The sequence below is a fragment of the Nylanderia fulva genome, unplaced genomic scaffold (genome assembly GCF_048542155.1).
Source record: "Nylanderia fulva isolate GAGA-0341 unplaced genomic scaffold, ASM4854215v1 Scaffold236, whole genome shotgun sequence".
Classification (NCBI taxonomy): Eukaryota; Metazoa; Arthropoda; class Insecta; order Hymenoptera; family Formicidae; genus Nylanderia; species Nylanderia fulva.
In genome coordinates this window covers 69,540-95,535 of record NW_028190300.1, presented here as the reverse complement: position 1 = coordinate 95,535, position 25,996 = coordinate 69,540, and the positions used below count along the sequence as shown (strand labels likewise).

The 25,996-nt window shown below is 46.7% G+C and overlaps 1 pseudogene; it reads right to left on the bottom strand.

The window, feature by feature from the left end:
- Positions 1 to 23,993: 23,993 nt before the first annotated feature.
- LOC146723076 (uncharacterized) lies at positions 23,994 to 25,301 on the bottom strand (annotated as a pseudogene).
- Positions 25,302 to 25,996: the final 695 nt, after the last annotated feature.

The following is a 25,996-nucleotide window of genomic DNA, read 5'->3' as shown; positions in this document are numbered from 1 at the left end:
TATTTCCCAATATTCTAAAAATGTTTTTAAAATAATCGATTAAATATTTAGACAATATATTCGAAATGCAGACCTTTTATTTATATACATATGTGCCCAATTAGATTTTCTGTGCACGTTGGATTTTATTAATCTTACAAGGGAAGTGTGCAAAGTGATAATCGCAAATCGATATTCTTTGCATATTGTTAGAAAAATTTTGCCGAGTAGAGTTTATCTCTTCAATATTTTGTTTGAATGACGCTTTTAGAGGCCTATGCGCTCTGAATGCGCTCACTATTTGGCTCATAGCAATAGATAGCGATAGATGGCGCTATAGCGCTGCTTGGTGCAAAATTACTTATTAATGTATCAACTTCTCTGCTGATAGCATACATTACAACAAATATCCGAACAAGCGAACGCGTTCATAAAAGAAAAGCGTCTTTCATTTTTAAAGTATAGATTTTCACAAATAATCAAATATCAAATTTTTTTTGTTTTCTATTTATATTTTTATCCTCTCTATATCATTTCAGTTTGTATTTATGTCAAATCACAAATCTTGTTTTTTGTGTTTGTTTATATATATATATATATATATATTTACATATATTGTGACGTGACATTTTTTGTCCGTCACAAGGGTCGAAGGCCTGGCCGGGAAGGCGGAAAATTCGGCGACCTTCGCTCTCTCGCCAGCTTTTGAGAGAGAGAGAGAGAGAGAGAGAGCGCGCCCGAAAATAATTTTGCGTTTTCTTTTACGTAAGAGGACCTTCGCTTTCTCGCCAGCCCTTGAGAGAGAGTGCGCCCGAAAATAATTTTACGTTTTCTTTTGCGTAAGAGGATACGATCTTCGCACCCGTCCCGCGTATTACCTTTATTTATATTTTTTTTTCTCTGGCCAATTTAAAATTCATATATTATTATTATTATTAATATTGAGAGCCGACATATATTTCTTATCTAATTTTATTTACGCCTGGGCCTAACCATGGCGTTATTTACTAACATCTACTAAAAGGCAAATAAAAAATATAGGATCGAAAGGGTCTGAATAGCTTAGTTGGTAAGAGCAATCGCCCGGAAAGTGAAAGACGCGGGTTCGATTCCCGCTTCAGCGATTTTTCAGACCTATATTTTTCTCGCCTATTTTTCTCCATATGTAAAGTTCAAGATTAATTTACATATGGAACTTAGTAATCTCAAACAAAGAGATACAGTTCCGAATAATTAATTTTTCGTGCTTTGGCTCTGTTGGCCGATTTAAAAAACATCATATTTATATTCTTAATATTGAGAGCCGATAAAAATATTTCTTTCTGATTTTATTCACGCCTTGGCCTAATCACGGCGTTATTTACTAACATCTACTAAAAGGCAAATAAAAAATATAGGATCGAAAGGATCTGAATAACTTAGTTGGTAAGAGAAGTCGCCCGGAAAGTGCAAGACGCGGGTTCGATTCCCGCTTCAGCGACTTTTCGGATCTATATAATATTCGCGCTATTTCTCTATATGTAAGTTTCGAGATTAATTTATATATAGAACTTAGTGATCTCAAACTAAGAGATACAGTTTCTAATAATTAATTTTTCGTGCTCTGTTGGCCGATTAAAAAAAAACATCATATTTATATTTTTTAAATTTCTTGTTTTGTCGGGCAAAGAGGAGAGAGGCTCGCAAGAGCATCTGTCCTCAGAAGAGGCCGCACTGTCTCCCGAACGAGCTCCTCAGGGCCTAGAGGGGATCAGTGCCCCCCCGATCGGCGATCTCGTAAGAGAAACTGATGCAGAGCCGAGAAGAGGAGGGTCAGAAGGGACAGGGAGAAGGCTCTTACAGGGCAGATTCCCTGTTTATCTTCAACTCCTGAAAAAAGGAGCCGGCCGGGCTCCGATAATACTCCCCCCACGGTGCAGAGAGCGGTAAAAAATCCTAGGGCTCATGATACTGGGTTCTATGTTGTTGCCGTGGACCCTCTGGCAAAGACAATTGTTTTGAAGGGCTACCCTGAGCAGGTGATGTAACGACCTCGTTGTTACTACCGCCTCACGGGCCGATCACCCGCCCGCCACGTGAGGTTCTGGCACCTAAGGCGCCCCTAGACGCCATACACAGGCTGTTCTACTACTGGCGCCGTCGCGTTATTGGCGCCACCCCCGCCGTGCGCTCGACGCATGGTGGGAGGCCGTCGACCGGGTATATAAGCCGGCTCGGCGGATGAGCCAGTACCAGTCCCGTTCCAGACTCCTATACTAGGCAACGGGTTTCTCGTTGTTAGGCCGGGCTTCTCGATTTCTGGTTCCTTCGGTTTGCATCGGGCAACGGGTTTCTCGTTGTTAGGCCGGGCTTCCCGGTTTCCGGTCTCTTCCTCCTACAAGCCGGGCGACGAGCTTCTCGATTTCCGATTGTTCCTGATACTAATCCCTCTCGAGGGTACACCTTGCCGCGGTGAGAGGGCTCACAAGGAAAGGGTCAGAAGTGTCCCCCTCCGATTTTAATGAGCTTTGAATATGTTGTAGTCTAGATCAAAATAGAAGACACGTATTTTTTTATAAGTGCTAATTTGGCCGTTAAGGGGGTGAAACACCTTCTTGAAAAAAATCGTTTTTTTCATTTCTCAGCAAATACCGTCGAAGCGATAAGAGATATAAAGAAAAGTTTCAAATAAAAGTTTTATGGTTTTTAATGTACTTCAAAATCATGTAATCAGATTTGTCAAAAATGTCATATTTTTCGAAATTCCCCCCCCTCCCTTTCAATGTTTGAAAATTTTTAAATTTGTCTCATAACAAAACTTATAGCTCATTTAACGACAAATTCAATCATATATAATAAAGTTGTATTCCGAAGTCGCATTTTTCAGAAATAAATTAAAAATATCCCTATACACTACTATACGCCCGCTTTATCCGCCTCATGACGCTCGTTATTCACAGCGACAGTTATTTTTCTTCGCAAACTCACAGAGGCAACCATAAATTAGCAATAAATAATTTATGAGAATATATTTTTATAAATTATAGAAATTATATTTATAAATATAATTTATAATTATATAATATATATAATTATAATATATATATATTATGTGACAATAAATATACATATAATTTATATGGAAAAGAAATGTTTTTAATGCATGAAAAATAAAACTAGTCGGACAAGGAAAATTATTGATCAGATGCCGAGGTTAATAGATTCAATTCTATGAATAAACAGATGTCGCATTCGCGAAATGAGTTGGTGCAATATATTATTTTATTAACAACTGCGTGCAGTAGAACACATATTACTATTAAAGCGTCTATCGAATATACGCGAGCGCTATAGTAAATATATTTATATATATAATAAAATAATTAAAAGGATTATAACTTATAAAGCGAGCGAAAAAATGCGTCGGGATAAGAAGGTCAGTTGCCCAAAGTGCTGATACAGCCAGTATCACACGGCCAAGTCATCAAATAGAGAAAGAAATCACTCTCGAAATAGCGTTGAATTGCAATAAAATGCGAGGAAGGAAGTCTTTGGACTTGACTTTGACTTGATCTAGACTACAACATATTCAAAGCTCATTAAAATCGGAGGGGGACACTTCCGACCCTTTCCTGTCAGTATCCTCGGAGGATGGCTTCCTTCACGGACCCACTCAGTCACGTTGAGGGAGGGCTCACCACCCTTAGAGAAGAAGCAAACGTACCCAAAATTGGGGCAGTCAATACATATAAGAGAGTGAGGGGCTTCCCGTAATTGCCCGCTTGTCGGACTGGCTCCTAGTTCGACGTTCTGACGTTTGAAGTAAGGGAAGCACCGGAACCTCCACACTGCATAGCTACGAGTCGGTGCCGAAAAACCAAATGGCTCAAATGTGGCAAGCACAAATCTGTGTTGGTCGAGTGGTCAGTGTCAGCAGTCAGTTAACGTGGCTTCTGGCTGCTCGCGACTTAGCATCTACTCCAACAAATAAAAGCCGTGGGGACGGCTAAAGCTCTAATCCAGGCGAAAAATGAAAAACCAAGAAAAACTCCTATAAATAAAAAATGAAAGGGATAAATATATAACGGACCGCTTTCTCGGTGCGGCCGGATCGCTCAATCGGGATCACAAGGTTCGAGAAAGAGTTAAATTCAAGAAGCGTGCGACACGAAGTGTAGATTTGACAAAGTGTTTATTGTTGTGTGCTATTTACAAGTGTGTGTGTGTATGTGTGTATGTAGGTGTGGTTGTGCGTGTTCGCATCATATGTGTATGTCGCGGTGTGTGTGACGGCGTAGATGATTTTACAAAGGTATGACGTGTGTATTTGTGTATGAAAATAAATGCGTGTGTGGTTGATCGGCGCGGGTCCGGTTGGCGGTATGTGTCGGCGTCGGAGTTGTGTATCGGTGTTGCAACAGATGCGCCGATTATAATTTTCGTGGCATGCAATGCACGGTAGAAATAATATCTTTATTTTGCGTCGCGATCGTGATTCGGGCCTTTAAAGGCACGGTCCTTTAAAGTCTCGCGGTCGTGTTTATATTTGGTTGTCGGCGCGGCGCGGTCCGGGGCGCGGTGTGGTCCCGAGTTGTTATTGTCGCGTATCCGCTCTCTCTCTCTCGCGCGCGCGGCCGGATGAGAGAGTTGACGCTCGGGTTTTCTTTCGGTGAAATTGAGGTTTATTTCGGAATATCCGCGTCGCGGGGATTCTGTTATGATTTTCGGTTCGGAATAGGCGATCGGCCGCGGGAGCTCCCGACAGAGACGGAGAACGCCCAACCTCTGGTTTTCTTGGCCGATCATGTAGGAGGATACTGCAAGGAGCGGGCTTAGAGAGGAAGCGCTCAAAGCAGCTTAGCAAGTGGGAACGCATCCACACGAGACAGGGCACCCCCGATCTCTTCTTTCTAGTTTGTCTTGGCGTTTTTCCGGAGCGGTAGACGTCCTAAGATACGAAGCGAAATGTCTCGTTTCAATTTCTCCCGGCCTTTTTATACGGCCGTTCGTGTACGTTCGGAATTTTCCGTCTGTCGCCGTGATCGTTCGGTATCTTTTTAATTAGTACGGATCGTGGGAGAAAGTATTATTCGACCGTCCTTCCTCGCGCTATTTATCGGGTGTTTTTGTATCGTCGGCGCGGGCTGTATTGTTATAAATATATCATAAACAAACAAGTAAATAAATAAACCATAAAGGGGGAATAAAGTCATACTAAGCATACAAAACAATATAATAGTTTTGCTGAACTTTCTCTCTAAAAAGAGAAAAACCAAGAGTGAAACATAAAAGAAAGAACTAGTAAAACTGCAAATAATTGCAAATAAATGGCAAATGATTGGAATTTGGAAATTGTAGACCAGAAAGCGCAAATACGCAAAACAAAAAAAAGAAGAAATAAAAGCCCAAAGAACCGGTGTCCTAAGGTGCAGGCCCCAGAGTGTTCGGCCCGAAGCTCGCCTGTTTCCCCTTACAAACTTTGGGTGCTCTGAAACACTGACTGCTCCCAGGCGCGCGTGCCGGGTCTGTCGGGTGTCAGGTCAAAGGCTGCGAGTGTATCCTTTTGGGATGTGGCACACACTCGCGGCTGGAGATCGGCCCGGCGGATCGAGCGCGCAGCGAAGCAGTCAAAGAGCACTTGGTGCTTCTCCCTGCGGCGTGCCATACGCGGGGGGTTGCGTCGGGAGCTATCGAAGGACAAGGTCCCCTTCGACCAAGAGCAGATCGGACCCAATCCCACAGGTTACAGGCCCAGACCATGAGATCACAGGCCCAGATCATGACGTCGCGCGCTCAGACCAGGGAGTCACGGGCGTGCACTTATTTGCCAGGGAAAAATTTCGAAATTCTACAGGTTACAGGCCCAGACCGTGAGGTCACAAGCCCAGACCATGACGTAGCGTGCTCAGTCTAAAAAGTCATGAGCGTGCACTCATTTGCCAGGGAAGAAGGTTGAGTGAGCATTGGAGACGGGAACTCGGCTAAAGTCTAGCTCGGGTGGGGAATTGTCCTGGTGGATGGACGAGACTTCACATGCCCGATGCGCGACCACTACAGAAACGGGTGGACCCCCCGAGGTGCGCTTTGAGAGTGCCCGGGGAGTACGCCGTGTTGTGGGTTCCAAGAAAGCAACACGCTGTGGTATAATGGGCTGAGGGTTAAGCACCTAAAAGGACCTAGTTGAAGGACCCAAGCAAGTTTCGCAGAAGTAACAAACTACAAAAGTGGAGACCCCTGGGACGCACGCTGGTGCCTCCCCCGGGGGCTCGTTACGTTATGGGCTTTAGAAAAGCAACACGCCGCGATTGAGCGTATAGGTGCTTAATGGATTGATGGTTAGATATCAAAAGGACCCAACTGAGGAACCCAGGCAGACTTTGCAGAAGTGACGGGCTCCAGAGGGAGCACGCTGGTGTCACTGCGGGGGCCTGTTGCGTTGTGGGCTTCAAAAAAGCAACACGTCACAGCTGGACTTGTGGCTGCTTCCAACGGGCTGATGGTCAAGTACCTAAAGGACCCAACTGGAAAACCCAGGCAGGTTTTGCAGAAGTAACTAGCCGAGAAGGCTGAAGCCCTGGGAGTGCACGTTGGTGTCACTCTTGGGGCTGGTTACACTATGGGTTTCAAAAAAGCGACGCGCCGCGATGCGGTCTGCCGTTGCTTATGGGACTGCAGGTAAATACCTAAAGAACTCAGCTGGAGGATCGAGGCAAGCTTTGCAAAAGTAATAAGCCGCGAAAACGGTGGCCTCTAGGGGTGCACGCCGGTGCCACTCCGGGGGCCGATTACGTTATGGGCTCCAGAAAACGAAAGCAACACGTCGCGATGTGACATGTCATTGCCAAATGGGCTGAGAGTGACACTCTAAAGGATCCAGATGGAGGACCCAAGAAAGCACTAGAGAGCGGCACACCGCGCTATGATCCTGTAAATGTGCTCGGGAAGAAGCGGTGCTGAAAGTAGAAAATACGAAATCTGATGACTCGCAAGGACCTACGAGGACCAAAGCGTAAAGCACAAGGGATCATTCGAGCGATGATAGCAGATACCCAAGGCCTGCAAAAGTACAAATTTCCAAAACGACATGACATTGCAAAAGTAGAGTGCCAGAGGAGAGTCTAAGCAAAAGGAAGGGTTGGTGAGGAACAACCAGAAATGCCCGCTCATCGTGCACAGCTCAAAGCCGATGTTCTAATTAGAGCAGACACCGGGGCGAGGGCTCACTACCCTCAGAGGGGAGCCTATCCCACGTATACACACTGTAGCGGGGAAAGGGCTTACTATCTTTAAGGGAGGGTGTACCCAATGTACCCGGCCACTGAGGCAGTCAATATATGCAAGGAAGAGGGGGGCTTTCCGTAAATGCCCGTTTGTCGGACTGGCTCCTAGTTCGGCGTTCTAATGTTTGGAGTAAGGGTAGCACCGGAACCTCCACACTGCATAGTCACGAGTCGGTGTCGAAAGACCAAATGGCCATGTGGCAAGCACAGATCTGTGTTGGACGAGCAGTCAGTGCCAGCAGTCAGCTGACATGGTTACAGGCTGCTCGCGGCTTAGCATCTACTCCAACGAGCTGGAAACAGTAAAGTTGAATTTGTGCGAAAACAAATTACGCAAACAAATAATAACCATACAAATAAGTAAACAAAACAAAATATAACACAACAATGAATCAAGGGGACAATTAGGCAAGATATTACAAAAGTGAGAATACAGCTGGACTCTCCAAATAAACAATTATAATCGCCCTCTTGGATAAAAATGATCTGAAATACACACATGGAACTGACCATAGCAGAACTGCACAAAAAAATGCATAATGATGCGGGGAAAATAGCAAAAAGAAGATCCCAGATGGTAAGGACCATCGGGTGAGGAACATTTAGGAATGTCCGCTCGTCGCACTGAGCTCGAGTCAGCGAGCTAAGCAAGAGCAACTACCAGGTTTGCCGCACTTGCGGCTCGCTCGTCCGTCGTTGTTTTTATCGCTCGTTCGGGATAGTCGTAGGGTGCAAATAGGTAGGCGTTTTTTTAAAAATGGCGCTCGTCTCGATACCAAGGTGTGTAGGCACCGCGCCAAGGATATGAATGGTCGCATAGGCGTTACGGATGCGGCCGCTAACGGTCCGCCCGGGATATCTGCCGTCCTCCCGGCGTATTTAGGCTTGGTGGCGTATAAAAGGCTCTGCGTCGCTTGACCCCTTCTTCTATCACACTCGTGGGAACACAATAAATATTGCTAATTTAAATTCGATGGGGAGGAGGAGTGCTCGCCTGGCTGCTCGCTTCCTGCCGGGCGTGGCGAGAAACCAGGAAGCACGGAGTGCGCTTATTGTCGAGTCGCGAGTACGCTCGTTCGCATGCTCGTTGACGGCCTCCGTCTCCTTTGGAGTGCCTCACCAGCCTGCGGCCAAGCGAAACCGTGATGCAACACGTATTGGTGCGCAATCCCAGGGTTGCAGCCTTCCCCCCCGTCGACCACCACCTTGCCGTAGTGGGGGGGCTCACCCTTCGCAAGGGAATATCTTTGCGAAGGGTGCTAAGAGTGGTCGGTACCTCCTTTGGAGGTACACATGGCCTGGTGGGGCCACAGGGCTCCGGCCCACCACCCTTGGAAGACCACCAAGTAAAAAAACCAAAAAACCAATATGAAGGGAAGGACCACACGGAGAAAACTTACCGGCCCAGGGGATTTGGATGCCCCAGGGCCCGGCGGGGAGGGGGGTATTGTCCCGGCCTCCGCCCCGTCGTCAACGTACGACGGGCAGACGATAGAGGCTGAAAGGTCCATGACGGCTTCGTGTGGGTCCCTTGATCCCCAGGGATCGGGAGACTTGCACAGGCCGTACGGAAGAGGAGAGACGGGCGGCATGTTATCCTGCCTGCTGGACCGATGCAGGAGGGGATGCTCTGACGCCATCGAGCAGTTGGTGGCAGAGCAGGGTGACATGGAGGAGGGGGAGACAACGGAGATCTGTTGCGAGAGGCTAACGGAGTGGAGAGCCTGCCTGATGAGGATGCAGAAATGCATGGACCTCATGGAGGAGAGGCTAGAGATCTCGGAGCGAGACAACGCAGCCCTTAAGAAAAAACTCCGGGGCTGTTCTGCTCGAGAAACCCGAGATAGGGAGACGCAGACGCCCTCTGCCTCCGGAGGAGGAGCCCGGAACCGGGGGACGCAGACGCCCTCTGCCTCCGGAAGAGAGGTCCGGAACCAGAGGACGCAGACGCCCTCTGATCTCGACAAAAGGTGGCGAGATCAGGGGACGCAGACGGAGACCGCCGAGGCGATGGAGGTCGACCCCCCGATGCCGGGGGCGGTGGAGGTCAGGCTGGGGGAGATATCCTCTGGACTGGCGGCCACCGCGGACCGGCTGGGGGTGATCGAGAGGCGCCTCGGTGAGTTGGAGGGAGGGGCGAGGGCCAGTGAGACCCTTAGGGGAGATGGGGGAGGGATCGAGACCGCCACCACTACCAGGGAGTGGTCGGCGGAGTTAGAAGGAGGAAGGGGAGGAGAAACGCCACCGGTGGTAGAGGGAAGACCACTACCAGCGGTGACGAGAGGATGAGGAGGGGAGAGGAGAGGAGAGGCGTCTTAAGTGATGGGGGGGCGACCATCACAAACGCCATGGAGGCCGCGAGGTGCTATCGGTGCCTTTTCCCGGGGCACATCTGGCGCCGATGCACCTCACGGATGGACAGGGGTAGCCGCTGTTACCGCTGCGGCTCCTCTGCCCACAGGGCGGCGGACTGCCGATCCGGCCCGAGGTGTCCACTATGCGTGGACTTCCTCCGGCCGGCTCGGCAGCTCCATAGACTTGGAGAGCGGGGGTGCCTTATGGCACCCCCTGCGGGGCCTAGGGGTGGGGGCCCTCCTTCCCCTTCCCCGTCGTCGGCGGCCGCGGCCAAGACTGCGACCGCACGCGGCGGCGGGGATCGGGGGAGGGGGACCCAAAAAACCCCGGCGTCTTCGGACGCCGGGTGAGGGTGTCGGGGGGGATGTGGGGGCGCCTAGGCGCACCTCTTTTCCCCCCGCCACGCTCTCCGAGAGGGTGGGGCCCCTCTGGCTGCGGATGATCTCCGACCCCTAGGGGTGGGGGGGAGTCCGCAGCTTGGGGGGCCTGAAATGGGGGGCCACGTACCCTTGTCGGATGGACTTAGTCCACCCGTGTGGTATCCTTGGGTGCCTGGCCCCCTCTCATAAACGAGACGTGACGTGCGGGGCCCTCTCACCGGGAGCCATGTGGGCACCGGTGGGAGGGCAGCGCCGTCCACGGGGGGACCTTTCTTCTTCTGAGAGAGACTCCTCGGTGAGGGCTCCTCCAGTGAGATGCCGAGCCGGACCACCCTCTTGGGGATCCGGGGGTTGCTACACTGGGGGGGGCGAGGGGCGATGGCTCGAGCGGGAGTTCTCGAGCCATGGCTCCGCCCCTTAAACTCTTTGAGAGGGCGCGGCGTGGGGTTGATGTCGCCCTGCGCCGCAACCGCGAAGATATAACCCGTACAATGACGGGGGGAGGGTGTCGCCTTCCGCGGCATCCTCCCAAGGAGGGATAAGACGGGGGGGCGGCCAGTCGGCATGGGTATCCCAGCATCCTGGTCGTTCTCTATTAACGCCCGTGAAGGACATCCTCTGGGGTTTTAGTGCGGTAGGTCTTGTCCCGGCTCTCCGGCTCGCCGATCCCGACTCTCCGGCCCGCTACGGCGGACCGGCCAGGCGGATGTGCGGGCCGGCCAGACGGGGCAGGGAGTCCCACATAACCCCCGCCTCTAGGAGGCGGATGGTACCATGAGGTTTCCCCAGAGACAAAAAAAAAAAAGGGTTGCGGCCTTCGTGCCGTCCAAGTAGCTTTAACGCGATGCGACGTGACCGCGAATAACAAACTTAATCGGGTAATTCGCGTCAAAATTAAATCCGCAATTAGCACCGCAATTAGCGCCGCGACCAGGTTAGCGAACAGCCCCGCGAATAAAATTAATACCGCGTGTGTCCCACAACCCCAGCGTAGGCGTCCCGAAATTTTAGCGTGCGTCCCACTACCTCCAGCGCAAACCACTCCCCCTAGGTCGTCATCGTTTTCTCCGACCGTGAGACAACCGCAAGGCACGGCAAACTCTACAAGTGACTTCTCACTAACAACCATGGGAGTGAGAATCTTGCAGCTGAACATGAGGCGTTCGGCTGTGATGACGGGAGAGGTCCGTCAGCTCTCAAAAAGCGACTTGACGTTCTGTTATTGCAGAAACCATACGTCAGGAAGCGGGACCAGAGTCACACCCTAGTCGGATTAGGAAGCGGAATGAAGGTGGCTGCGCTCGCAGCGTCCGTGGGCGGCGGTAGCGGTATCAATTCCAAATGTTGTTCATCTCGTAGCTTAGCACGTCTCACTGCGTCTGTGTGGAAGTGCAAGCTCCCAACTTCTTTTTCCATGCTGTATCGTGTTACTTCCAGTACAGCGACAAGATAGAGAAACACCTCAGACACCTCAAGATGGTGTTTTATTTGCTGAGGGGAAGAGACTCATTGTCGCAGTAGACGCCAATGCTCGATCGTTACTCTGGGAACCCCAAGAGACAGACGAAAGAGGTGCAAAATTTGAAGACTTCATTCGAGCACATAGCATGATTGTGGTCAATGATGCTGGACAGAAGCCTACTTTTTGGACGACAAGAAGACCGTCATACATCGACGTTACCTTGGTGTCGCTCCCCATGAACCAGTTCATCGGCGATTGGAAGGTGAGGAGTGACTGGACGACCAGCGACTACAATTCCGTCAACGTCAGGCTGAGAATACTGACGGAGCGAAGAGTGGTGAGAGCCAGGAACACACAGTTCGACACACGTCGGGCCGATTGGAATCGGTTCTCTGAGAGCCTCGCTGATCTCTCGAGATCCAAGCTGGAGGCTCTCGGCCTGGAGTCGTCGGAAGAAGTCGAGGAGATGGCCAAGACTTTTACAACTGTCCTCTGTGAGGCGTGCGCGTCCTCAATGCTCAGAAAAAGGCAATTCCGAAAGTTCAACCTATGGTGGACTATAAAGCTCACGATTACCAAGAAGGAGGTATACAGACTTAGACGTGCCCTCAAGAACGGGCAGAAGAACCAACTTCACCTTGAAAAACTAGCAGAATATTGCTCTTCTTTGCGATTATATAGTAAAAAGGTAAAGAAGGCAAAAATCGTGAGTTTATCGCAACAGGCGGATTAACTTTGGGTTGAAAGAGTGCTCAGCACGCTCCGAGGCGGCGGATCCTCTGAACTAACCATAGAGGAAACTGCCAGCCGATTGCTCGAGGTCCACAGACCTCGCAGAATCGCGGACGATACCCTCCGGCAAAGTGTATTAAGGGAAGATGTACTGGTCAAGACCATGAAAAATAATAAGGCGCCGGGTCCCGATTTAATCGAAGTTAGAGTATTGAAAGTCGCGTTAAAGGCGATCCTCGGACAGATCACTCATGAATGGGTGTCTTTAGTGGGGCGTCTTTTACTCGATTTGGAAGACGGGCTTGCTCCGGGCCCTTCTGAAAAAAGAGGACAAGGACGCGAAAAATCCGAAATCGTATAGGCCTATATATCTTCTCTCCGTGATAGGCAAGCTCTTCGAGAAGTTCATAATATCTCGCCTGTCAGGCACGTCGATGGCGCCGGGTAGGGTCTCCGATCGGCAGTTTGGCTTTACGGCCGGAAAGTCGACGGAGGACGCTATCGTGGAGTTGCGTCAAATGGTCTCTGCCTCCGAAGGGAAGTATGCCGTCGCGCTGCTTTTCGATATCTCGGACGCCTTTGACAACGTCTGGTGGCCGCTCGTACTGGATTCATTTAAGTCCCGGGACTGTCCGCGAAACATATATAAAGTTATGCAAAGCTACTTCGACAATAGAATGGTAAAAATCTCGATCGGTAATACCGAAGTATCCAAGCAGGCAACGAGGGGCTGTCCGCAAGGCTCCGTTCTCGGGCCGACATGCTGGAACTTAATGTTTGACGGCCTCCTACAGCGATTGGAAGGCTAGGATACGCAATTCGCGGCGTACGCGGACGACCTCGTCGTCGTCGTAGACGGAAATTCGCGGAAAAAAATAGAGATGAAAGGCCAACGCACGGTAGATGGCATAATGGAATGGTGCGAGTTCACGAGGCTTCGGATATCGGAATGTGAGACCGAAGCAATTTTATTAAAAAGTAACGCGACACCGCGAACGGTAAGCAAAAAACGAGAAGGAGACAGACCGGACAGAAAGCGAAAATGTAACGATAGAAGGAGCGTTGATTTTGAGAATAGACCGCCGACAATAAAAATAGTGTTTAGGATCTTCTTCCTTCTCCCGCTTTCTTTGTTCAATTTTGTTATTTTTTATTTCGTTTATTCCTTTCTCCTTTTGGAGAATCGTCAACAGTTTCAAGTTCATTTCCCTTTCCTTTCCGATTTGTGTTGTCCCTTGGTGTGAGAACCATTTCGTCCGCTGTACAATCAAAAATGCCCAAATAAGGAGTTCCTTCGACTTGTGTACATCCTCACACACGCTTATTTTTATGTTCGTGTGAGAAAAATATATTGTTTTGGTTCCCACCAAGGGACAAGACGGAGAGTCCTTCGCCGATTCTCCAGTCAGTCATGCTTAAATTGTTATGCGAGATACTAGAGATTTGAACCTCAGTTAAAAATAAAGACAGTTAATTAGACGATAACTGAAATATTCTTTTTTTTCTCTTTTGTAACATTCCTCACCGAGCCGTTTGCATAGACTGCAGTTCCGCGCCGCGAGTGCTAATAAATAATTACTCGCAATCTTAAACATTGGTCTTTTGAGCCGGATTCACGGGCGGTGAGAGAGTGAGCGATACTTCATGGTGTTAGTACGTTCTGTGTTCGTGGCGGCTATAAGACATTAAAACCTTGCTTTGCAAGTAAAACGGAGTTATTCGTGCCGTGCACGCCCAGCTCACTGTGTCATATACTCGCTATAAGCCCGACTAATTAATTGAAAGCTCATTCTTGATTGAATTCGATTGCCGACTTACTGGGTGGAGAAGAACTACCGACTCGCCAACGCGTTGCCTTCTGCAACAACTCAACGCCGTTGCTTCTTCTAATTAAGACTAGAAGAGTGGGAAGAAGATCACACACGCATAAGTTCTTCTCGCTATTTGTCATATTCTAAAGACAATGATGGATGTCACTACCGCGGAGGAGCTCAACACGGAAGAACTCCTGGAGGCCCAGTCGTCAACGCGGCAATTGATAGAGAGGATCATCCCGAACTTCAACAAATTGGGGAAGCCGAAGAAGACGATCACCGCTGCCCAAAGCCGTCTCAGCATCCTCAAGGGTTATTGGTCTAACTTCCAAGAAAACCATGCTAGAATCTGCGCCGGGTCGAACAAGGATACTCGCAAAAAACTTGAGTATTTTTCCGCTGATGTATTTTTTACAGTTAACGATCTCATTGAAGAGGCAACAGATACATTAAACAATTGGCTTGATAAAGCGCAGCCGAGCTCTGCTTCCGTTGTAACTGACGACTCTAATGTTAGCTTCGAAGCTAAACCAATACCGATTAAATTACCGCGGATTGATTTGCCTTTTTCGGGAGAGCTCACGAAATGGGAAAATTTTCGCAATGTGTTTGAATCTCTCGTCGCCAATAGGCCCGAGATTTCAAATGTCCAAAAACTGCACTATCTCAAGGCCAATCTTATTGAAGAAGCGGGTCGAATTTTATCGACAACGAATGTTACCAACGCCAATTATCTCGCCGCGTGGGAATTAGTCAAAGAGCGCTACGACAATCTTCGCGCGATTGTTAACGCTTATTAATATTCCGCACGCTAAAGCCCACTCAGCACAGGATTTAAACAATATTCGCGATCGGACAGGCGAAATCTATACCGCTTTACTTAATTTGCGAAGACCTGTAGACAGCTGGGAAGATTTGTTTGTTTTTATTACTGTATCGAAACTTGACAAAACTACACGTCAAGATTGGGAACTTTCTCTCGGGGAAAACGTAGAGCTGCCGAGCTATGCGAAATTAAATTCTTTTCTCACGTCGAGAATTCGCGCGTTTAAGGCGATTAATTCAGGTAGTGCAATCGGAAATAATAATAAACCTCTTAATGTCAAATCTCATCAAGCGGCTGCTAACAAACTACATTGTTTACTTTGTGAGGGAGATAATTTCTTAAACCAATGTAAAAGGTTTCTCAATTTAAATATCGAACAAAGACTCGAATTCGTGCGGTCTCATAAATGCTGCTTTAATTGTCTGCGGAAAGGGCACCTTCCGCGGGACTGCAGAAGTAAGCATGTGTGTACGCTGTGCAAACGTAAACATCACTCACCTATACACAGAGAGAATTTCGTGGCCGAAAACTATAGTAAATCAGATGCTTCGGGAACCGTCGCTAACGCGACCACGATTCCTACGCAAAATTCTGAACAAAACAAAGCAGCTTCGGCAGACGTTTCAAATAATTACGCGAGTCAAATAATTAATAGCCCCGAGAAAATTGTTTTATTGCCCACAGCATTAGTTATTCTCAAAAGTTCCTCGGGATGCTCCGTTCGCGTACGAGCGTTATTAAATCAAGGATCACAGGCGTCGTTTATTAGTGAATCCGTCGCTCAGGCAATCAAGGCCGAGCGGAAGTAGGTCTCGGTCAATGTCTCCGGCATCGCCGGCTCCAAAGTGAAAATTGCGAAAAGTATTGTATCCTTTTCCGTCGAACCTTGTAACAGGAAGGGCCCTGCGCTTTCAATGGATGCACTCGTTTTGCCTAAGCTCTCTGCTTATATTCCAAGGTCAGTCTTATTTGATTAGGATTGCGCTTATTTAAAAACTTTACCGTTAGCCGATCCGGACCTTTCGTCTAAGAGACCGATCGATTTAATTATCGGTGCAGATTACTACGGTAAGATTTTGTGCGATGGACTTGTTCCCGGGGCAACCGGCAATTCCTTGGCGCAATTTACAATTTTTGGCTGGATCTTATCCGGCCAAACACGGTACACAACTTTCGAGGCTTCGAATCTTTCTGTGCACCACATTCAAGCGAATGCGGATTTGAACGAATCCCTCCGCGATTTTTGGGAAGTAGAGGAAATTCCGCGCCACCCTCTCCTCGGAGGAGGATGCACGGTGCGAGGCTCACTTCCTTTCTACTCACTATCGTTTATCGGATGGCTGTTACGTCGTGAGACTACCTTTCAAATCAGAGGTTCCCATTCCAATCAGTGAGACGGAGAATATCGCTAAGCATATTTTTTTATCTAATGAGAAGCGACATCAGAATCAATCAGATTTATTAAAAGCTTACGCTGACTTCATGTTTGAATATGAAGATCTCCATCACATGGAGAAGGTAGAACCTGGGGACGATAATGATTGCCAAAAGGTTTATTTGCCGCACCACCCGGTTCTTAAAAGGTCAGATCAAGGATCTAAGATTCGCGTTGTATTCAATGCTTCTCGAGCCTTTTCGAATTATTTCACTCTTAACGATCACTTATTGACAGGGCCGAAACTCCAAGCGGAGATCCCAGCTCTCTTGCTAAGATGGCGGTGCTCTAAGTTCGTATACTCAACAGATATTATAAAAATGTTTAGACAAATACGGATGCACCCCTCTGATGTCAAATATCAACATGTTTTTTGGCGAGACAAACCAACCTCGACACTAAGTTCATACCGTCTTCTCACGGTCACCTATGGGACCTCGCCGGCCCCCTATTTAGCCAATCGCGTCATTAAACAACTCGCGCGAGATGAGTCAGACAGATTTCCCCTCGCGGCTACCGTACTGGAAAACGATGTCTACGTTGACGACATCATGTTTGGTACGGAGAATCTCGTTCTTTTAAAACAAACTCGCAAGCAGGTTATTTAGATGCTCATGGCGGGTGGTTTTACACCGCATAAATGGGCGAGCAATGATCCTCGACTAGTAGACGACATCCCTGAATCAGAGCGGGCCGCGCCAACAAGTAAGACGTTCGACACTACTACTTTAAAAATTCTCGGTATCTTCTGGCATCACTGTGAAGATACCTTTAGGGTCGAGATCCGGCTCGAGGATCTCAAGACCTATACCAAACGATCCTTTCTTTCATTAGTCGCACGGATCTTCGATTCTATGGGATGGGTGTCCCTTTCAACCATAACAGCTAAAATTTTTATTCAATTGTTTTGGCTCAATAAGGTGAAGTGGGATACGCCCCTCACCGGTGAGTTATTAGCCCGGTGTCGTTTGTTCTTCTCTCAATTGGTAAAATTACGTAAGGTATCAATCTCCCGATGGAATAACCTGGGGGGGGAGGGGAGCCTCAAATTGTTGAGTTGCATGGCTTTTCGGACGCGTCGAATGCTGTTTATGCCGCCGTCATTTATATCAGAATAGAATCTCTTCTGGGTCTCAGAAACGTGTCTCTTCTGTACGCTAAGACTAAGGTTGTGCCCCTCAAAGTGTTAAGCGTGCCGCGTTTAGAGTTGTGCGCTGCAGTCTTACTCGCTAGGTCCATGGTGTTCGTTCAGCGGGCGATGAAGTTGGAAAACGTGCCCATTCATTGTTGGACAGACTCGTCTGTCGTTTTAGCATGGTTGTGCGCGACTCCATCGCGCTGGCATACGTTTATAGCCAACAGAGTCTCTGAAATTCACTCTAACCTTTCGAACGCCACATGGAGACACGTTCCCACCGCGGTCAATTCCGCGGATTGTGCCTCTCGTGGCATGAGCGCTCCTGATTTGATTTCACATAGTCTATGGTGGCAGGGACCGCCCTGGTTATGATGCTCTTCCTCCGAATGGTCTGTGAGCAAACCTTACGTCGAATCTAACGTCGATTTAGAGCAGCGTAAGCTTAAGTATGCTCATTTTTCTGTAGAAGATACTCCGAATGTAATTTGGTCTCTTCCTGACAAGGTATCAACTTGGTCGAAATTGCTACGCGTGATTGCTTTTATTTTCAGATTTGTTAATTATGCTTGTTTATCTACACAACGTTCGCAAGACAAATGGTTGACGGCCAGTGAAATCGCTCACGCAAAGTGGTTTTGGCTACAAAAAGCGCAAGACTTAAAGTTTGCTAAAGACATTGCGCTATTAAGAAATAAACTCCCCCTGAATAGCAAAAGTTCTATTTTCCATTTAAATCCTCGACTCGACGAGGATGGACTTCTGCGAGTGGGCGGCAGACTACGCCGTTTTAATCTTTTGGTAATGACAAAACACCCGGTTTTATTGCCGAAAGGTCGAATCGCGGATTTAATTATTCAATTTATACACATGAGCGTCCTCCACGGAGATTTACAATTGTCCTTGCGCACACTTCGGCAAAATTACTGGGTTTTACACGCGCGCAACTTTGTAAAAAACTGTATTCGAAACTGCGTTACTTGCGCCCGTCAGCGTGCGTCTATCTCTTTCCAACGTATGGGTGATCTCCCCGAGCAGCGCGTTACACCGTTTCGACCGTTCGAACACTGCGGACTTGATTATGCGGGTCCTTTCAATGTGCGATTCTCTAAAGGACGAGGACAAAAAACTTATAAATCGTATTGCTCATTATTTGTTTGTCTTTCAATGCGCGCGATCCATTTAGAGGTAGTCGATGACTACACAACTCAGAGTTTTCTTGCCGCGTTTGATCGATTCACTGCTCGGAGAGGTCTTCCCACTGCGATCTATAGCGATAACGGGACAAATTTTAGGGGAGCCGAGAAAGATCTAAAGAATCAATTCTGCGCCGTTATCCGCGATCCGGACTTACAAAACAGATTTGCGTTGAACGAAATTGCGTGACACTTTATCCCCTCAGCCGCTTCGCACTTCGGCGGGCTGTGGGAGGCTGGCGTTAAGAGCGTCAAATTTTATCTGAAAAAAATTCTTGGAGACTTTACTCCTACTTTTGAAGAGTTCTCTACGTTACTTTGTAAAATCGAGTGTTGTCTAAACTCAAGGCCTATCGCGCCATTGTTCGACGACGCAGAAAGTTTTGACGCCTTAACGCCAGGTCATTTTTTAGCCGGCTCTCAATTAAAATCTGTTCTGTCTCCTAGCGTGTTGGATCTAGCTTCCAATAAATTATCGCAATGGCAAGCCATTCAACAAATGCACAAGAGGTTCTGGAAAGTCTGGTCAGCTGATTATTTGAACACGTTGCAGCAACGTGGTAAGTGGGCAAGTGCTCAGTCGAATTTAAAAAACGGCGACTTGCTCTTGCTTCGCAACGCGAACTTGCCCCCCACTAAATGGGAAATGGGCAGAATAATTGAGTGTCACCCAGGCGAGGATAAGTTAGTCCGAGTCGTTACGATCAAGACCGCGCGTACCACTCTAAAAAGACCAGTTACGCAATTATGCAAGCTGCCAGTTGAATCGCCTGCGCATCCCTAAGCGTGCGTGTGAGCCTTCGATAACTTTTGTTCTAGCAAGAACGAGGCGGGTGGACTGTTTAGGATCTTCTTCCTTCTCCCGCTTTCTTTGTTCAATTTCGTTATTTTTTATTTTGTTTATTCCTTTCTCTTTTCGGAGAATCGTCAACAGTTTCAAGTTCATTTCCCTTTCCTTTCCGATTTGTGTTGTCCCTTGGTGTGAGAACCAATTCGTCCGCTGTACAATCAAAAATGCCCAAATAAGGAGTTCTTTTGACTTGTGTACGTTTTCACACACGCTTATTTTCATATTCGTGTGAGAAAAATATATTGTTTTGGTTCCCACCAAGGGACAAGACGGAGAGTCCTTTGCCAATTCTCCAGTCAGTCGCGCTTAAACTGTTATGCGAGATTCTAGAGATTTGAACCTCAGTTAAAAATAAAGACAGTTAATTAGACGATAACTAAAATATTCTTTTTTTTTTCTTTTGTAACATTCCTTACCGAGCCGTTTGCATAGACTGCAGTTCCGCGACGCGAGTGCTAATAAATAATTACTCGCAATCTTAAACAAATAGGAAACGCGAGGATTAATTTTAAACGAAGAGTTCAATACCTAGGAGTTAACTTCGATCGTAAAATGAGAATTAAAACGCATTGCCGGAAATTGAGAGACAGCGTCGAGTCATTATCCTAAAAACTAGGTAGAGTTGCGCGAGCCCAATGGGGACTTAAATACGACGTGTTAAAAACTATATACCACAGAGCAATCGTACCAAAAGTGACGTACGCCGCCGCGAGCTAGACGGATTTGTGCACAAAACGGGACGTCAAAATTTTGAAAGCAACGCAGCGGAAAGCGTTGATATCGGTTACTAAAGCATATTGGATAGCATCCTTCGAGTCACTTTGCGTAGTAGCAGGAGCAATGCCGGTTGACATTCTGTTAAAAGAATACGCGACGCGATATCACGCGCGAAAGGGTCAAGCGATAAACTTTGGGAACGCTAAAATACCCGCGGAAACCGAGAAAAAAGTAGCAATAAATACGATTCAGGACGAGGCGATAACAATGTGGCAGACAGAGTAAGAATCTTCAAACAAAGGTCGTACCACTTTTGCCTTCTTTAATAATGTGCGGAATAGAATAGCCGCACAAACACTCCAAACTGATCACTGGGTCACACAGGTCCTCACCGGACACGAAAATTTCAGAATGCGTCTTGCGTCGTTAGGGCTCGTGGATGGTACTGTGTGCAGCTGCGGTGATCGGGACGACACAATTCAACACTTCTTGCTAAACTGTCGTAACTTCGAGGCGCAGAGAGTCGCTTTGCGTAAGGTAGTTCCAGATGATGAATGGCGATAACCGGAGGTGGCTTAGTTCTTTGTGTCTGCTCCAGAGGTCTTTGCTGTCTTCGCTGACTACTGTCGAGAAACCCTTTGGCTGAATGGATTCAAGGATTAGGCGTATCAAAACGGAATCACTCAATCAGGGTTTGTCAGAGACTCTGGTGGTGGGAGACGGTTTCGTAATCTTCTCGGGATAACCGTCTCCACGAGTGGTACCTCGCGTAGTTTTAAGTTAGAGACTAAGTAGGTAGGTTCTTCCTTAAGAAAGTAGAATCATCCGTTTCTTCCATCCAAACCAATCCACCCGTTCAGGGTCAGAGCGTGTGTCTGGGTCGAGACACAAATGAACAGACCTCCCCGTGGGCACGAGACGAGATGCGGGACCGCACCAGCCCAACACGTACACCGTGTCCTTGTGGCGTAAGTGCGGTTTCTAGGAGGTAAATCGGCTGGAGAAGCAGGAGGGCTCGCTCGTCGTGGCTAAACTGTCCATCTTGCGTACGCTCGCAGGCGCAGCTGGATTTTTCTATCGCCGTTCTTGGGACGGTTTCGATAGACGGTGGATAGCAGTGGTCGCGTATGCCCGAACGGGCGAGGTAGCGTGAGTTCATCGTCTTCGTGGCGGCAGCTCTTAAACTAACTGTTTCTGCTACTCTCCGGGCGACGGGCTTTTTGTCGTTAGGCCGGGCTTCCCGGTTTCTAGAGTACCCCGTTTTCATTACGTTGTACATATTGTAGTAATTGTAAGTCTCTTCCGGACACTGTCAAGGCTATACGATTCCGTTATATTGTACCCAGCCTCCGTATACCGAGTCGCTTGTAAGTCCCTCTCGTACACCGTCATAGGCTATACGCCTCTGTTGTATTGTCTTTGATCTCCGTTACGTTGTATATATCGGGTAGCTTGTAAGTCCCCCCCAGACATCACTATATGCTATACGCTATTGTTGTACGGTATCCGATCTCCGTTACATTATATAATAGTTTGTACGTCCCGCCGGGACAAATATATGTATACGATACTATTTCATTATATAGTCTCAGCCAGTACCACTTCTACAATGTTCTCTAAGCAGCTGACTTTGCTGCAGGGTGCGGTGGTCAGCGAGCTGGCACAGATCCAGGAGAGTCCCTTGCCTGGGTTCACAAGAACTGCGGTTTTGAGGAACGGGGCCGTGATCATCCGTGACGAGGACAAGGTGGCGCTTAATTGGCTGTCCGGGCGAATTGGGCACATCTCGTTCTGGAAGGGAGTCAAGCTCAGGGTGGTAGGTTTAGAGGCGCTTCAAAAGCGGCTTCAAAGGCGGCTTCAAAGGCAGCTTCTGGCTACCAGGTTCTCCGGTGTCTGCGGCTGCTATCTTGGGGCTGATGGAGAGGCAAAATCCAGGTCTATCTACCAGCTGGTAAATCTTTGCCGAGAACATCGAGGTATCGTCGAAAAGAAGAAGCCTTATTCTCGGCATTCCGGAGTCCAGTGTTCTCAAATTGAGAGCACGGGACTTCAGGGTCAGCTATGGGTTCGAGCAAGTAACAGTGAACCTGCTCGGTGCCCGTAGCTGGGAGGCGGGGCAGGGCAAAACTTGGCCCGGGGCCATGCTCTCAATAAAGTGGGTATGGCGGGGGTGAAGCTCACTCAAATCAACACGCATCACAGCAAAGGTGTCTCGGTTGTTCTGGCCATGTGCGTGGCTGTGGCGCACATATCTTTTTAATGCAGGAACTTTGGATTTTCAGGGACTGCATCAGAGGTATTAGTTTGCGGGAAACTATAAGTCTCTGGCGGAGACTAAACACCTACAGGGCTGAAATTGCAGTCATAGGTTTGAATGCTCAATTTATGCCTGAATTCAATTCCAGAGATGTTGTGGCTATAACAATGGAGCTGTTACGTTTTCGTTCGTCCGTTTTTGGGTCAATATATTTAAATACTTTACCCGGGAGTTGGACGGGTTGTGTGTATTTAGTTTTCAGTCCCGAACAGGAATCTTAGTTTATAAACTTTATAACGCGGATCAGTTTTGTTAATGCGGCGATAGTCGGGATAGTCAGGCTCGACGTTAATAGGAGTTAGTTGGTAAGGAATAGTAGGAGGTTTCTCGATTTAGGTATTTGCTTCTAAATGTTGGAGTTTTTGCGAGAGGTGAAAGAAATCTTGTTGCAAATCAATCGCTTGTTTTATCTGGTATCTGAGCCGTTTGAGCTGTATTCGTTTACCTGCCCTTTTCTTCATGAGAATGTTAAATACGACGGAAGCTTCCAAAATGAAGTTAAGGTCGCTACGCAAGGCAGCGACCAGCCCGATTCGCTACGCTCTTCGGCAGCGAAAGGGGTAAGCTCGATTTGAGAGTAATGGTAAATAATTTCATACACCAAGAGCAGTGTTCGTAGGCGCTACACTCTTCGGCAGCGCCGGTTACCAATTCGCTACACTCTTTGTCAGCGAAAAGGCCGTTCCCCGCTCTCGGAGATGTCCTACGTTATATGTAAATTTTACTCGGATCAGATGCCAAATAACTGAGCTTATTGTGGTATTATCAATTACCTTTTATTCTATGAGTGGTTACAAAATTATAAGTCTAAAGTACTGGATTAGTCGTAAGAATAAGGAAACGAAGGATGACAGTCGAAGTTCGCGGAACTATAGTTACGACAGAGGTTTCGTCAAGATTTCAACTGCGATGCACAGCGTTTTTCTAGCCCTATTTATACTCGAAATTTTACCACCTCCATCTATGAATTTTGAAGGAGGGAGGTCCCTTATCTCGGTTTGTTTATAAGATTTTGTTTATAAGGTTTGTTTATAAGGTTTATAAACAACTCTGGCGATCCTGCATATCGGATGTTAGTTTAGGATCTGAGAGCGATGAAAATTTGTCAATACGTGACGATAAGCAAATTCTAGCGATCCCGCGTATCGGATGTTAGTTTGAGTTAAGATAAATCTAACCGAGAGCGATGAAAATTTGTCGGTACGTGACACCTTCCCCCTTAAGTCATACGCGGTACGTTGTGTTCCGCGTATGAATTATAATAAAAACGATGTGCAATCGCGAATACGTGATCTGTAGTAACTAAGATACGATCGAATAGTATAATCTTAATACTAAATTACGCAAAGATAGAAAAAAAAATTTGTAGTTTGTATATTAGATATATCGTTAAAGAGTATATAATCTATAATAATTAAGATATAACTGGATAATATAAAAGGAATATAAAATAATTACTAAATATAACTAAATAAGAAGAAAAAAAACTTATAGTTCTACCTTATTTCTTTTCTTTTTTTTTTTTTTTTTTTTTTTTTATAGCCGTGGATATGCACTATGAGATTCTTTGCGGATATCGACTTCTTTCATATTTTGTGTTTCATTTTTTACAGAAAATTCGCATATGGGAGATTGTGAGAGTTGTGTGTATGGTGTGTTTGTTGTCTGTGTATTTTCTCGTCTGCCCGGATGAGATGAATTTTGTGTTTCTTCTTTCTTCTGGTCCTCCTTGTTATTGGGCACCCCTCGTGCCATGTGAAGTAATAAATTTGTTACTGAATCCCAAAGTGCTCCGATCAGATGTATTGACCATCCATATATAGTGTGTAATGCATAACCATGCAGCATGGTGTCCACTACTAGTTTTATCGTCCTTATGCAGAAATAAATGCCGATTATGCCTGAGGTTGCGTTGCCAAAGGATAAAAAGGTTCCCCAAATTTTTTTCCAAGCGTTTTCTGTGATTTTGTGTAGAGTGTTTTCGTCCATTAGGTGGGAGAGCGATATTCCTTGTGTTAGTGTAGGTTCTCCTTTCACGCCACGTGCCATAGTGTTTCATATTCCAGCTTTTTCCGCCGGGAACATAATATGATCCCTTAAGTTTTCAAGATCTTGATTAGTGTAGATGCCACTGGCAGCCAAAGCTCCAGGATCGCTGTAATGCCAGGTTGGTTTCGTCATTGGTTTTATTATTTCAGGTGTCTTGCTGTATTCGACGTTTGGTGTTATGCGGTACCATCCGTCGTTTAGAAAATACATGGTTGGAAGTATTCTGCTGCACGTGATTTGCGTTCCCGTTTTGAATAATATGTGAGTTCGTGGTGCTAGGAAGTATGTTTCGTTTCCCTTTAATACAGGCAGTTGTTGGTAGCATTCCTGAGTGTGTTGTACTTTTACGTCTACAGGAGTGCATTTAGTGACGTGTACGACTTCTCCAGAAAGCGTTGCCATATATCCTGGCCCCTTCATGATTTGGTAAGCGAAGTCGTCCGGTGATTGAATAGCTAGGCTGAGTGCGTTCTTCATTACTTGACGCTCCAGGTCGCAGCGTTGTTTTAATATGTCGGTGTATAGGTAATTTATTTGTGTGCGGATGTGTTTCTCTACATATACGAATTTTGAGTTAACGTAAGCAAAAATATCTATGTTTTCTACTGCTAATGGTTTTTTACGTACGAAAGATTCTCCTTTAATCATTTCTAAAATTAATAATTTTGGATGTTCTGTTTTAATTAGAGTGTATCCACAAAAAAACTTTTCGCCGATTTGTGTAAGTGCAAAGGTGACATCTTGTGTTGACAAGGAATAAATTATTTGTAGTTTGTCATTCAATTTACTAACCATTTTTTTTGCTTTTCCTTCGTATAGTACATCATAGTGATTAAATTTACAATTATCGTTAGGTATAGTTTCCCAAAAAGTGTATCGTCCTTCAATATCTATGCAATTACCATTTGAATATCTACAACTTGTTCCGGTCTTTAAATGAATTCGGTTTGTTTCGACATTAATCATTGCTTGGTGAGAAGTCAAAGTAATTGTTATTATTCCTTGTACAACTACATTTTGCCATGAACCGTAAGGATCCGAATATTGTGTTCCCGAACATTTTCCGTCGGTTGTTACGGATCCTGCTAAAACGACAGGTCGCGATGTCGTTTGATTTACTTTTAATCCATTAATTACGTTATTAACATTTATGATAAGTGTTCCGGTTTCATGCATACTTTTACATTGGTCTAGTGTGGTTTCAAATATATATTCCGCGTGCGCGTTGTGTACAGTAGATACGTGTGAATGCATGCCGCAATGATAAACAGTTCTTGAAATTGCAATTTTACATTGGATTACATTTGAAGATTCGAATTTTGATAATTGTAACAATTGTATAGGTATTCCTTCTACATGTGGTTCTATTAGAGGTATGTTACATTTTTCTACGTCTAACAATGATACGGTTGTTATGTTGAGGTTTGCTGTTCCGCAATCGTATCCGATGATTCCATATGTATCGTGGATGAAAAGAATTCCAATGACGG